Source organism: Protopterus annectens, chromosome 2.part0 (genome assembly GCF_019279795.1).
Source record: "Protopterus annectens isolate FY-2018-M chromosome 2.part0, PAN1.0, whole genome shotgun sequence".
Classification (NCBI taxonomy): Eukaryota; Metazoa; Chordata; order Ceratodontiformes; family Protopteridae; genus Protopterus; species Protopterus annectens.
Genome location: NC_056728.1, coordinates 914,472,271 through 914,485,293, shown reverse-complemented (window position 1 = coordinate 914,485,293; position 13,023 = coordinate 914,472,271). Strand labels below are relative to the sequence as shown.

At 38.5% G+C, this 13,023-nt stretch overlaps 1 protein-coding gene across 1 annotated transcript in view; it reads left to right on the top strand.

Annotated features, from left to right (window-relative positions):
- The window catches only part of LOC122792791 (AF4/FMR2 family member 1-like), a 1,648,712-nt gene that overhangs the window by 1,274,420 nt on the left and 361,269 nt on the right, over positions 1–13,023 (top strand). The window lies entirely within an intron of this gene.

The window sequence follows — 13,023 nt, the reverse complement described above, 5'->3', positions numbered from 1 at the left end:
GAAGATAGTATGCTTGGCTACATAATCAGAACTACTCTTATGATTCAAAAGCCAGAATTTGGAATGTACTTTAAAGTTCTGAACTGGTATTTGGCCTCTGTATTTCATAAATTCTCAAACAGTGTTGTCTTCTCTTAGACTCCATCATTATCTTCCTTCATAAAGCAGAGCCTGCGGTCACTACATCTGACCTCAATATTGCAGGAACTGTGCCACAAGCCCCTACACCTTGTCAGTGTTTAATAGCCTGTGGTCACTGTATCTGACCTTGATATTGCAGGCGCTCTGCCACAAGGGCCTACACCTACAGGTTTTCTGAGAATTTTGTCCGTGTTTAATAGCCTGCAATCACTAATTTTGACCTCAATATTGCAGAAGCTCTGCCACAAGACCCTACACCTAGAAGTTTACTGAGAATTTTATCAGTGTTTACATTTGTATCATGAAGAATCTTGCTGCTTATTACCTTTACTCAGTTACATACATGCCTGCTCTTTGGTTGAAAGTCTCTGAAACAGCCCATGCACTCTTAGGACCTCTAACTAAGTTGACTACTATCCCCTTTTGCTTGACCAGTAAACATTATTCATATGCTAATGGCTTTGTTCTGACTGTAAACTAATTGCTGTTTACAATTGTATACTGACCTGAGGATGGGATTGTCAGTGTCGTAGAATGTATTTGCTAAACATCCCCTCAGTTTTGTCTCCTCTTGAACTCACTCACTCACTGTCTTTCTTCATAGAGCAGATATGTGTCATATGTCATTATGTTTCTGATTGTTCTAAGACTGTTTAAAACAGTGAAAAGTCTTTGATAGTGGGTTATTTTTGTAATACCTACATTCAGATCAGATCAGCTTTATGTATGCTAAGCATGTTTCCCTTTAACACATATGTATGCAATGTGAGTTGCTGGTATTCTGATATATCTCTGTCTTTATATATATATATATATATATATATATATATATGTGTGTGTGTATATATATATATATATATATATACATATATGTATATATATATATATATATATCGGTATATATTATATGTAAATACATATATATTTTATATATATATATATATGTGTGTGTGTATGTGTGTGTGTGTATATATATATATATATATATATATATATATATATATATATATATATATATGTATATATTATATGTAATCTATATATATATATATATATATATATATATATATATATATATATATATATATGTGTGTGTGTGTGTGTCTACAACTGTGCAAGAAGTCATGGCGTCTTGGGGACCAATAATGAAGTTATGTTGCTGTGTGAGACTCATCCAGATGAATGAAGGCCATGCTTTTCATTATTTATACTATGCAATTTTTACATTTTTGCAGGTGGGGCAAGCCCCCATGCATCCCCCACACTCCCTGCAAATTATATATACCAACTCAGAGATTGCACTACAGTGAGGAAAAGGGTACATTTCCTGACCTCGCTGTACTGCGATCTCCATTGTAAAGCTTTGAGTGTTCAAAAACTCGATCAGATGGTCTCAACCATTTGGAGTTCTAGTTTCTGAAAAATCAATCAAATGATAGGGACCCGTATAGATATGTTATGGCTTCTGAATGTCCATGACTTTTTACTTTTTCTTTTTAAGCCTTTGTGGATACATTCAGACTAATAAAATCAAACCCCACTAGCTGTGGAGCTGTGGACATGCATGTTTCGGCCTTCTTATGACCTTGTTAATACAGCATAAGTGGACTGTTTGGATATACTTTTGAAACACGGGGTCTTTACACCTTAATGTGTCTGTATTAGGAGGTCTAAGGTATCACACAGTGAAAACTCTAGCTTGGCTAGGTTATTCTTGTAGTTTCTTCTAACTGGTTTGTCTGTGTGACCTTTTTACTTTAGATGTTAGTTGGGTTATTTTGCAGAAACATTAATGGTTATGAACATCAGCTGGGTTTAAAGACCCTGGCAATATAGTATACCTCCTAAGAATCACTCAGGAAGCTTTAACAGCCACTGAAACATGGATTTGTAACCCACAACTCATGCTTAACCCAAAAAAGACACAAATCCTCGTCTCATGAAAAAAATACATTTAAAAACCTCTCTCTTGATAATACATGTATTAAAGTCACTTCTCATAGCAAAATATTAGGGATGATAGCAATTATAATCTGACATTTGACCTGCATATACAAAATTACTTAAGAAAAATTCATCAAAAACTAGAGATTTTTTACAGAGCCAAAAACATTCTCATCACCGCAACTAAAACCACACTTGCACTACTTATCTCCTCCCCACTCTTCTTTATGGTGCTGCCATCCTTACTAACCTCCCGGCTTCACAAAAATTGAAACTTGAACATTGCTATAACAAAGTTGCTAACTTTGCAGCACATACCTCTTTCAGAACGCATCACTGTACATCACTGTAAAGCCTAAACTGGTTAGAACTGCCACATCTACTAACATATACACAACTTCTTACCATGTGTAAAATTATCCCGCATCCATTTGCCTGTCCAGCACAAAAAGCAGTCTACATAACTGTGTTCCCAGTTGGTCATTACGATCCAGTGAATGAAAATTTCTTCTGTCTACAAACCTATTAAATCTGCTGGGCATTGTCTGTACAAGGTTGCTAAGGACAGAAACGCCTTACCTGTATCCATCCAGGTCATCACCCTCCCTCCCATCTTTTAAAAAACCAAAGGCAAATGAAGTGAAAAATAAAAATTAAAGGCAAACAAAGTGAAAATCTGAATACTGATGAAAAGAATGCTTAACAGGAGCTATTCCATAATGACAACATTGTGATAAAACCAGCTGATAAGGGGGGGGGGGGGCTCCTGCTGTTCTTGACAGGACTGATTACAACAATACAAAGCTGGATATGCTGAGTAACAAGAAGACATATATGAACATTTCTAAATGGGAGGTGAACAAGCTTATCAATAAAGTGAATGATACTCTCTCTGATTTTTTAATGACCAGAGTAATAATGCAGGATTTATATGATCATTTGATGGTAACACATCCACTCACCCCAATTATTAATGGCCTGCCAAAATTCCACAAGGACAGGTGTAACCCACCAGTGTATCCTATATTTTTTGGAAGAGGTTGGATAGCAGAGCCAGCATCTATTTTTGTTGAACAGAATTTAAAATCAACACTCCCTAGAGCCACAACTGTATTGAAGGACGCCCCCCAATTTCTGCAGAAGTTATTTCACTGTTTTCAGTTCTTGAATGACAAAACCAATCTGATGATGGTAACAATGGACATCAAAAGTCTTTTCACGGTCATTCCAAATGACTTTGGTATCGAGGCCATACAGTTTGTAAAGCAAGGGAAGATGTTTGATATTACTACAATTTCCCAGATTTGTATGTGACTGGTAGAGAACAACATTTTCATCTATTAGAATGAACATGATTGGTAGTGATGGGCACTTTGTGTCAACAGTTACTCCAACATTGTTATGGCCCAATGGGAGACTGACCATGTCCTTAGTAATCTAAATCCATGGAAGACATATACAGCATACTACAGGAGATTTGTGAATGATGTACTCCTCCTGTGGCTAGGAAATGATCAACAACTCTCTGGTTTTATTGAGTACCTTGGCAATACTAAGTCCTTCCTTGAATCTGAAGTTCGTAGTTCTACAGAGAATATAGATTTCTAGATGTTACACTACAGTATGGAATGGATGGCAATCTCAATACTCTAATACATAGGAAAGATTGCTGGAAAAAAAATTATTACATAGGACTAGCATGCACCCTAGACTTGTTTATCTACACGTCATTAAAGGTCAACTTCTTAGAACATCCAGACTTTGTACAAATGAGGACATATACAAGGAAGAGATGGATCACTTGATACAATGTTTCCACAAGCATGGATATAAAAAAGAGGGAAATCCAGAAATGAGCCCCAGATAACAAGCATCTAAGAAACATGAGAGGTCAGCCTTATTTCTTGGATGGAGAGACACACAAGGAAGATGAACTGAATCCATACCTCTCAACCTAGAAACATCAAAAATCTGGACAAAGGCCCATAAAAATAGGTACAAATCTTTACGCTGATTAATATAACATTTGCATACATAATTATGTAACCCCACCCACTCCTGTGGAACTGTGGGATACCAACTTCCAAATGCAAATTGAAGAACAGACATATGGCCGCAGCCCAGACCCTGTAGTAAATGGTATATGGTCAGTACACTAATCAGATTGAGCGTAAAATGGCACTTGACTTGTGCAAAGCAATAACCAAAGAACTAGCAAATAACCAGCACTTACATATATAAAATGTAATAACATCCCAGGACTAGCACTTGAGTGAGCATGATTCAATACACTTGCAGGGCACACACACACACACAAAATGCAATAACAACCAAAAAACTAGCACTTGAGCGAGTGAGATTACTTGCAGAGCAAGAAAGGAAAGCAAAAATAACCAAATAACTAGTAAGAGTGAGTGAGTGTTAAACTGTCAAATGCAAAGTACATTACCTTAAGCCAGAGCAGCAAGTACACATTCAAAAGCAGTTTGTCTAAAATGCATAAGTTTTATAAAGTTTATTTTGGAGAGGATATGCAACACATGGGTTATGCTGCTTTGGAACTAGAGCATACATTACATGGGATTTGTAGGTGACATATTGTGTTGGAGTAATAAATAGTAAGTAAATAGGTAGATCTCTTCATATGTGGTTAAATTCAATGTAACAAAACAATAGAAAACAATAGCAGTACACACAAAGACACTTCTAAGTTGACACAATGAAGTAAATGAGAACCATGAAACCATAAAAGATGAATGGACAAAAACATAACCTCTCACCACCCTGGTTAGATACCTTAAAGTGTTACAGTCTGAAGTCAGACTCATCTAATATGGACAAGACTACACTGGAGTTTATAATATAAATACTTTAAATAATTCTATTTAAATAAATTTCAAACATTTTTTTGAAAAAATTAAATATAAAAACAATGCTTATTATTTATAATATTTTGAGGCTTTTAATAAGTACTGTTTAAGAAAAAAAGCAAGTCAACAGCATTATCATACACTAACATACACTATTACAACAAAAGCATCTCTATGTATGCTTTTTTTCCATTCTGCCTCCCAATGTTAGTGAAGTGTGAGCTACTGCAATGCATGCTTATAGATGTCTTTCATTATAGCAGGCCCTAAAATTATGGTTTACTGAACGTAATACCTACAAAATACTGCAAACTAATTATAAACATGCTCTTTGTTCAATTGTTATCTCATGTATTGTCACTTAAAGGTAGTAACACTTATAAATTTTTATTCATATGACTGAGATGAGTGGCGTGGACTTAATGAATATACTGTAGCCTGCAACCTTCTTGATAGCCGGAAAGAAATTTCAAAGGCCATTTGGAATTATACTACATCATGATATAATGTCTGTTGCTGTAAGTATTTGTGTAGATTCAGGCAGTATGTGTGACATTGAGTAATTTCATTTGAGAAGTCGTGGAGCTGTTGCAACCTAGAATATAGCTGCCATTGAAAAAAAGCATTTAAAGTTAGTCATGCAGTGTGTGTTTGTTTCAGAATAATAGTATCAGAAAGCACGATCTAGGACATACTTGACTTGCTGGTAGTTCTGTATGAATTGTTACATATCAGCAGGGTTCTCATTGTACACTACAGTCATTAGAAAACACAAGAAACCTCAGGTAAAGTTTGCAGCATGATGTTTTTGTGTGCCTGCAGATGTTTTGCAACTTTGAATTTCTATAAATATTTTCCTTTCTATAAATATTTTCCTGCCACATCTGGTATTCAGAAAAGTAGAAGTTTTAAAAGTTTTTTCCAGCAGATACATTGCTGTTTTTAAGAATTCTTAACAGCCTGCAGATTTCAACTTCAAAATGTAATACTTTTTATTCCCATTCCCAAAGTATTTTTAGGTAGGCCATTGCATAACACTCGGATTTGAAGTTGAACCAAATTGAGTGTAAAATGCTACTAGTGCAGAGCAATAACCAAATAACTAGTCTATCTAAAAGCAAGTAATCAAATAACTATCACAGTAGCACTTGACCGAGATAATTGTACAGCTGACCCCTTAAGTGAGAGCAGTTGCAAACATACACTTATTCACATTTCAAAAGTAGCTGCAACCAGAATTTTTGAGCTAAGTTTGTCTAAAAGTACACTTGCAGAACTGGAACCCGCTTGTAATAACATCACATCACAATGAGCGCAATGATTCCGCAATCGCATGCATAAAAGGAAAACTGTTAGACTGATAAACCCATGGAGGCTCCGACCGGTAAATTTAAATTAAGTAGAAATGGTTTGGCAGCAGCTATCTGCCTTGTGCTGATGTCATTATGCATGCTAAGATCGTGACGAACAGTATAAAAAAAAAAAAAGTGTTTCATGTACTCAAGTTCTCTGCAAACAAAGTGTTTCCCTTCAATGGGCAGAACAAACAAAAATGTCCCAGCTAAACAGACATGCAGGATCCAAAACGAAAGGAAAGCAGTATAGTTCTTCAAAACCAACAAGAAGGTCTCCTTTCCAAACAAGGATTAATCCCTTGCAAAGGAGTGAATGTGCAAAGTCACAGATCACCCATACTTTCATCCTACCTTTTTACCTCTTTCCCCTAGGCACTCTCTCTCAACCTTAAAGCCTGAAAGTAAATAGTCTCAGACAAATGGGTTCTGAGAATAATTCAGAGAGAATAGTCTGAGCAGTGGATAGAAAATCTAATTTTTAGGGAAATTCCCCACAACCACCAGACCTGAGCTGTTTCCTCCAGTACTTTATTGCATGAAGGAAGCAGGTGTCATAGAACCATTGTCTGTAATGCACAAAAGTGAAGGATTTTACTCCAAAATGTTTTTGTTAGCGAAAAAAGAATACTCCTAGACACCTGTCCTAGATTTATTGTTTCTAAATACCTTTATAAAAGTTCCAAACTTCAGAATGTTCACATTACATTCGGTCGTAGCACTGCTTCCAGTCCACTGTTTCATGGTGACTATGGACCTCAAGGATGCTTATTTTATTTCTGTTGCTCCCAGTTTCAGTAATTTTTTTGAGATTTGCTGTGTTTGTCTTACATTATTGGTCTTCTCCATTATTAGCCTTTGGGCTATCTTCTGCACCTTGAGGGTTTACAAACTGTCCTCAAGTGGTTGCCTATTGCAAAACCATAGGCATCCACAATTTTCGTTGTTTAGACGACTTGCTGATTTATGCGGATTCTGTATCCAGGTGGTTGGAGTCCTTCTATAAGGTCTCAGTCCTCCCTCCTTTCCCACCCAAGCTTCATATTGAACCTTTGAAAATTCTTTCTCACACCCTCTCAATGAATTGTCTTCCTGGGATGTTGAGTAGGCACAGTAAAAAAGACGGTCTTCCTGGTAGAATCAAAGTTCTGCTTATCAGTGCATTTTCTTGGATTTCTTTCTTCTAGATTTGGCCTCAGCAAGACAGTTCCTCAGAATTGTAGGCCTCATGGCATCAGTGATTCTGATACTGCTCTTATCCAGACTACATATGAGAACATTTCAGTGGTGCTTCAAGAATTGTTGGACCTAGCATCTTTATCCGCTTGATTTCCATTTACTGGGATTTGTGAAACAGAAGCTGCAGTGGTGGAGTGATCAGCTGTCTCTGAATCCAGGACTCCCTTTCTCTCTTCAGACTGCAGTCCAATTTGTCCAGGTTGAGTCTTCAGATTTTGCGAGGGGAGCAATGTCAATGGGCATTCAATGCAAAGCTCATCAGGTCCTCAGGACATGGCAAAGCACATAAGTAGAAAAGGGATATTGGTAGTGATTTGTACATTAAAAGTTCTTCTTCACTTATGGAGTCTGGGTCCTCTTCTAGTGGTCAGAGACAACGTTATCACTGTAGTACTTGAGTAAGTAGGGGGTACATTGATGCCCTGGGAATTGGCTGTAAAGCATTCTCAGAAACTTCAGGCCTCGTACATTCCATCAGAGCAAAACATAGTGGCAGACAAAGTAGACCCTTCCAGAACTTGAACCAGATGTGGGACCTCAAGTAGATCTGTTCTTATTTGAAAACAGACAGCTGAAACACTTTTGTTCGACATCCTTGAAGCCATGCTGGAAGGACAGTTTATCATTCCCACGTTTTGGCAGTGCTCCTGTTTTCATTTTCGTTTACACCCTTTCCAATGATTCTCAGTGTGATTTTACAGATTCAGAAAGAATTACCATAGATCTTTGTGGCAACCCCTTTTGACCCAGGCCAAAGTGCTTTTCCCATTTAATGGAAAAGGCCAAGGGCATTTACCACAAGCTTTCCTTACTGACTGGATCTGCTCACACAGCATTGAGATGAATGGTACACCCCCAACTTAGAGCAACTGCAACTGACAGCCTGGATGATTCTATTTTGATACCTTTTAGGCAGTCTTTTCCTTGAGGATGTGCTTCACATATTTAGAGAGGCAACAAATATGCACCTAAAAATTCTTATGCTTACATGTGCAAGAGGTTTCAAGATGGTGCCTTGCTAATAAAGTTTTCATTCCCTCTGGTTTTGAAATGTCTGTGTGAGTTACCTAGAGATGGTTTGCCATATGCTTTTATCAAAGTGCATCTTGCAGCCATCTCAGCTTGTATGCCCATGGATCCCCCTTTTTCATCTCTCTTTGTAATCAACCATTTATGAAAGGAGTGTTACGCAAGAGAACCACCACAAAAGCAGATTCCTCCTCCTTTGGATTTCAACTTTGTTCTTGAAAAATTGATCTTACCTTCCCGCTAAGCTCAGGCTGATTGATGGTTCATTACTTGGACGACTCACTGCTTGACATATGCAAGGTGAATCGCTGAGCTGCAAGTTTTCATGGTGGGCCAAACCTATATGATTTTTCACAAGGACAATGTTGTGTTAGACACTAATCCATCATTCATGACTTTACCTTGAACCAAGCCATCAATCTCCCAGTGTTTTATCCTGATCTAAAAAAACAAGGGAGAAAAAGATTCTATGTATATTGGACATGCACAGGTAGCTCAGGTGCTACCTTGACAGAACAAAGTCCTTTAGAATGCTGAGCAGCTCTTTGTATCTTATATGGGTGCTAAGAAAGGTCGACCTGTCTCTAAGCAAACTGTTGCATGATAGCGGTTCTCTGCTATTGTTTTCTGTTACTCTCACCATAGTAAATCTCTTCCAAGCAAGGTTAAGGAACACTCAGCTAGGGCCTTATTCTCTTAGATGGCATATTGGAAAGGGGTAGTTTCTGGAGGTAGCAACCTTGTTCTTTGTTCATGCATTCACAAAGCAGTACAAACTGGGTTCTTTTTCAAGGTCTAGAGCAGTCTTTGCTAGGACCCTTCCCCAGGTATGGTAAGCTTTGGGAATCTACCTAAAAATGCCACTGAGGCAGTGGGAATGATGTACGTAATACAGTTGTACAAGTCCCCCTTACCTGTAACAGTAGGTGTTTGAATTCCAGACTGCCTGAGCACCCACCCGCCATCCCCCAGAGTGTGTATAGATGAGGTGGGTTTCAACTTTGATTCGGTTGTAGTTGGATTTCTTTTTCCTATGGTTTAGTGACGGGCTACAAATTTGCTCTTGCTAGGTGATTCTGGCTTCAGGCCTCATTTGTGGAAGTGAAAAATCTTGAATACTCACTCTCTGTGACAGTGAAGGCTTCTCTTTCAGGATATGGTCAGACAGTTTTCACAGGAAGAGAGAGAGGGAGGGAGGGGAGTCTGAGCTTTTGAAATCTGGTTAGTACTGGGTTACCTTGGCAGATAAAAAACACCGGCATTAGGAATTCAAGCATCTACTGTTAGAGGTATGTAGGACTTAATGCAACTGTACTTTTTCTAGAGTGTAAAATTTTTGGGGGTGAGTAGTGTTGTATTATGTTGATAAGGGTTGGACAATTTTCTGGCTTATAGAGTAGTTTCTGTATTGTAGTTAGCTGAGGAAGAGCTAGGTGTTATGGTAGTTCTTGCCAGTTTAATTTTCTGAGTGCCACATAGTGGTTTAAAGTAGTGTTATAGTTGACTGCAAATCTGTTATTTTGTTTTAGCTTTGTAAATTTTACAGTTTTGAGATTTGAAGGTTATTGAAACTAGAGGCATCACTGAGGAGTAATGACAGTTAGAAGGTAAAGGCTGTACATCATCTGACTGTGTCAGTGAGGTTAGTTTTACTTTGTATAACTTATCTGGTTTTGGATGACAGCTTTGACTTCATATGAAATCTGATCAACTGGTCATCTGTGATGACAGTAATTTTATGTGGTTTACTTGTTCTATTGTGATGTCATTGGCAGAGACTATAGTGAATACTTTTATTTAGTAGTGATGTGTTTTGGATAAACAGCAGTATTTTTTTTTTTTTTTTACTGTTTAGAGGTAGTCATGTATTGTTTAGCCACGTTTCAGTTAATAAGGAGGATTTTTCTGTAAGATTTTGAAGTTTAGAGAGAGATTTAACAAAGCAGACTAGGGTCAAGTCATTAGCATACTGAACTAGGGTAGCATTTTTGTAGCAGTGTAAAAGTCATTGATAAATATGTTGAAAAGTGTGCCCTTGTGAGACACTGATAATTACTGCCAAAAAGGTGGGGAAATGTTTCCTTTTTACTGCTTCTGCTCTGTGTCAGACGTAGCTGTGGAAACACTGCAGTGACCAGATGGTGAGCTGTAAGAGTAGGAGTTTTAGGTGGGAGACGGTATCAAAAGCTTTTGAGAAATTGAGAAAGATGGTGAAGACTACGAGACTAGGTTTCTGGCATTTCTTTGGGAGTTGACTGTATTACTAAAATTCAGCAAAGCAGTAATTTCACTGTGATGAGGACAGAGGCCATGTTGGGTTGAAGACAATAGCTGGATATCTGTTAGATAATTGAGAAGTTGCATATGAGTACATTTTTCTACTTTTTGACAAGGGAGATAAAATGGCAGTTGGCTTATAATTTGAAGGCTCTGTATTGATCCTCAATTCCTCCTTTGTGCAGTGGAATAAAAAATGAATGATTTTTTTCAAAGTCTAGGGACTTTGTTTTGAGATATGAATCAGATGATTTTGTAAAGAATCTTTCCTAGATTAGGCAGTATAGATACTGCTTTGTATTGAGAAGTTTTGATGAGAGCTGTTTGCTTAGAGATATAAATTATTTTTATATATTTGCCATTTTCTTTTGTGTAAGACATAGATTAAATATATATTGTAGAGGAAATATAAGGGATTCTATATAAAGTTGTCTGTGATGAATTTTGATTAATTTTCATGTGGTCTGTCTATAACCCTGAGTTCCCAATGTAAATTTAATTCTAGATGTCTAGAATTGATAGGTTCTGTGTCTGTAAAACCCTACTGCACTTGCTACAAGCCAGTATACATTCTAGAAATCCCACTAATGCTTCCATTTGCTACAGATCTGACAGCTTTTCATTGAATTATTTTATAGAGCTTCTTATACGTTCATCGGTTCATACTAGGCTATCTGCCCTAGGCCATTTATAAGCCTAGCCAGAGTGTGTTTGGCTTTCGCCATCCATTTTAAATTAATTTTGCTATGCCCTTTTTCGAGGTTAGTATACTGTGCCTCTGTCTAACAGTGACACAGAAGTGATACCCGGGGTAAACCTACGATCTCCCATCCACTCATCAAGATTCCTCTTGAAGAGAGTCAATGAGGGGCTCTGCCTAACCTGGACTGGGATTTTATTCCAGAGTGAAGGGAGCCTCTGGGTTATGAAACTGTCCCTCCAGCATGTCCTATTTATTTCAGTGCTGAGGTTCAAGTCTCTCGAGCGCGTAGCTCGATGGGATTTGGATTTTCTGAGGTGCAGCATGTCCATTAATTCCGGGTTGGACATGGCTTTATACGTCAGGCACAGATCGCCTCTGAGCAGGCGGTATGCCACTGAGTAGAGCTGTAGTTTCTTTAACCGGGCAGCATATGGCATCTGTTTGAACCCTATGATCCTCTTGGTGAGGTACTTTTGGGGTCTTTCCAGTTGCTGCAGGTGTCTGGTAAGATACATCCCAAAAGGGGCATTGTACTCAATTATGGGCCTGATGAGGGATGAGTAAAGAGGCACGATGACCTCCCCGATCTAGATGTGAATCCCTTCATGATTAGGTGGGCTATATAAAATGTTTTTCTAACCACTTTGGCCACATGGTTGTCAAATGAGAGATTGCTATCAACTTGGGTCCCCAGGTCCCTAATTACTTCTTCTGTACTTAATGGATTACCACCTATGTGGTAATTTGTGGGCACTTTGTTTTTGCCAAAGGGGATAACTATACATGTTTTGGCATTTAGCTTGAGGCCATGGCTCTGGCACCAGTTGTCTGTTTCTATGAGGCCCTTTTGGAGGATGCTTGTGTCGGCTGGAGAGTTGATTATGGCGCCCATTTTGCAGTCATCTGCGAACTTAGTCAGCCACAGTCCTTCCGTGTTGGCCTGTACCTCCGAGAAATATATACCGAACAGGAGAGGTCCCAGGACTGAGCCTTGTGGGACGCCACTTGTAACTGGTTTGGAGTCTGACATGGCTCCAGCAATTCTAACCATGTGGGTTCTGTCCTTGTGCTAGTTTGCAACCCATCTAATGACATAGGGGTTTATATTTAAGTTGGTGAGCTTATCTATAATGCCCGAGTGGGGTATTGTATCGAAGGCTTTTGCGAGGTCCAGGTAGGCTGTGTGGACCACCTTCCCCTCGTCAAAGGCCTTGGTGACTGTTTCAAAGAAATCAACCAGGTTTAAGAGGCAGGATCTGCCCTTAACAAAGCCGAACTGGGTAGGATCCAGTGTCTGTAGGTCCCCAATATTTTTATTTATGAGGTCCATGATGATCCTTTCCATAGCTTTGCAGACCAAGCTAGTCAGGCCAATGGGGCGATAGTTTCCAGGATCTGTTGAGGCACCACCTTTGTGGAGAGAGACCACTGTTGCTGTACGCCACACTTTGGGTACATATCCTGTAGT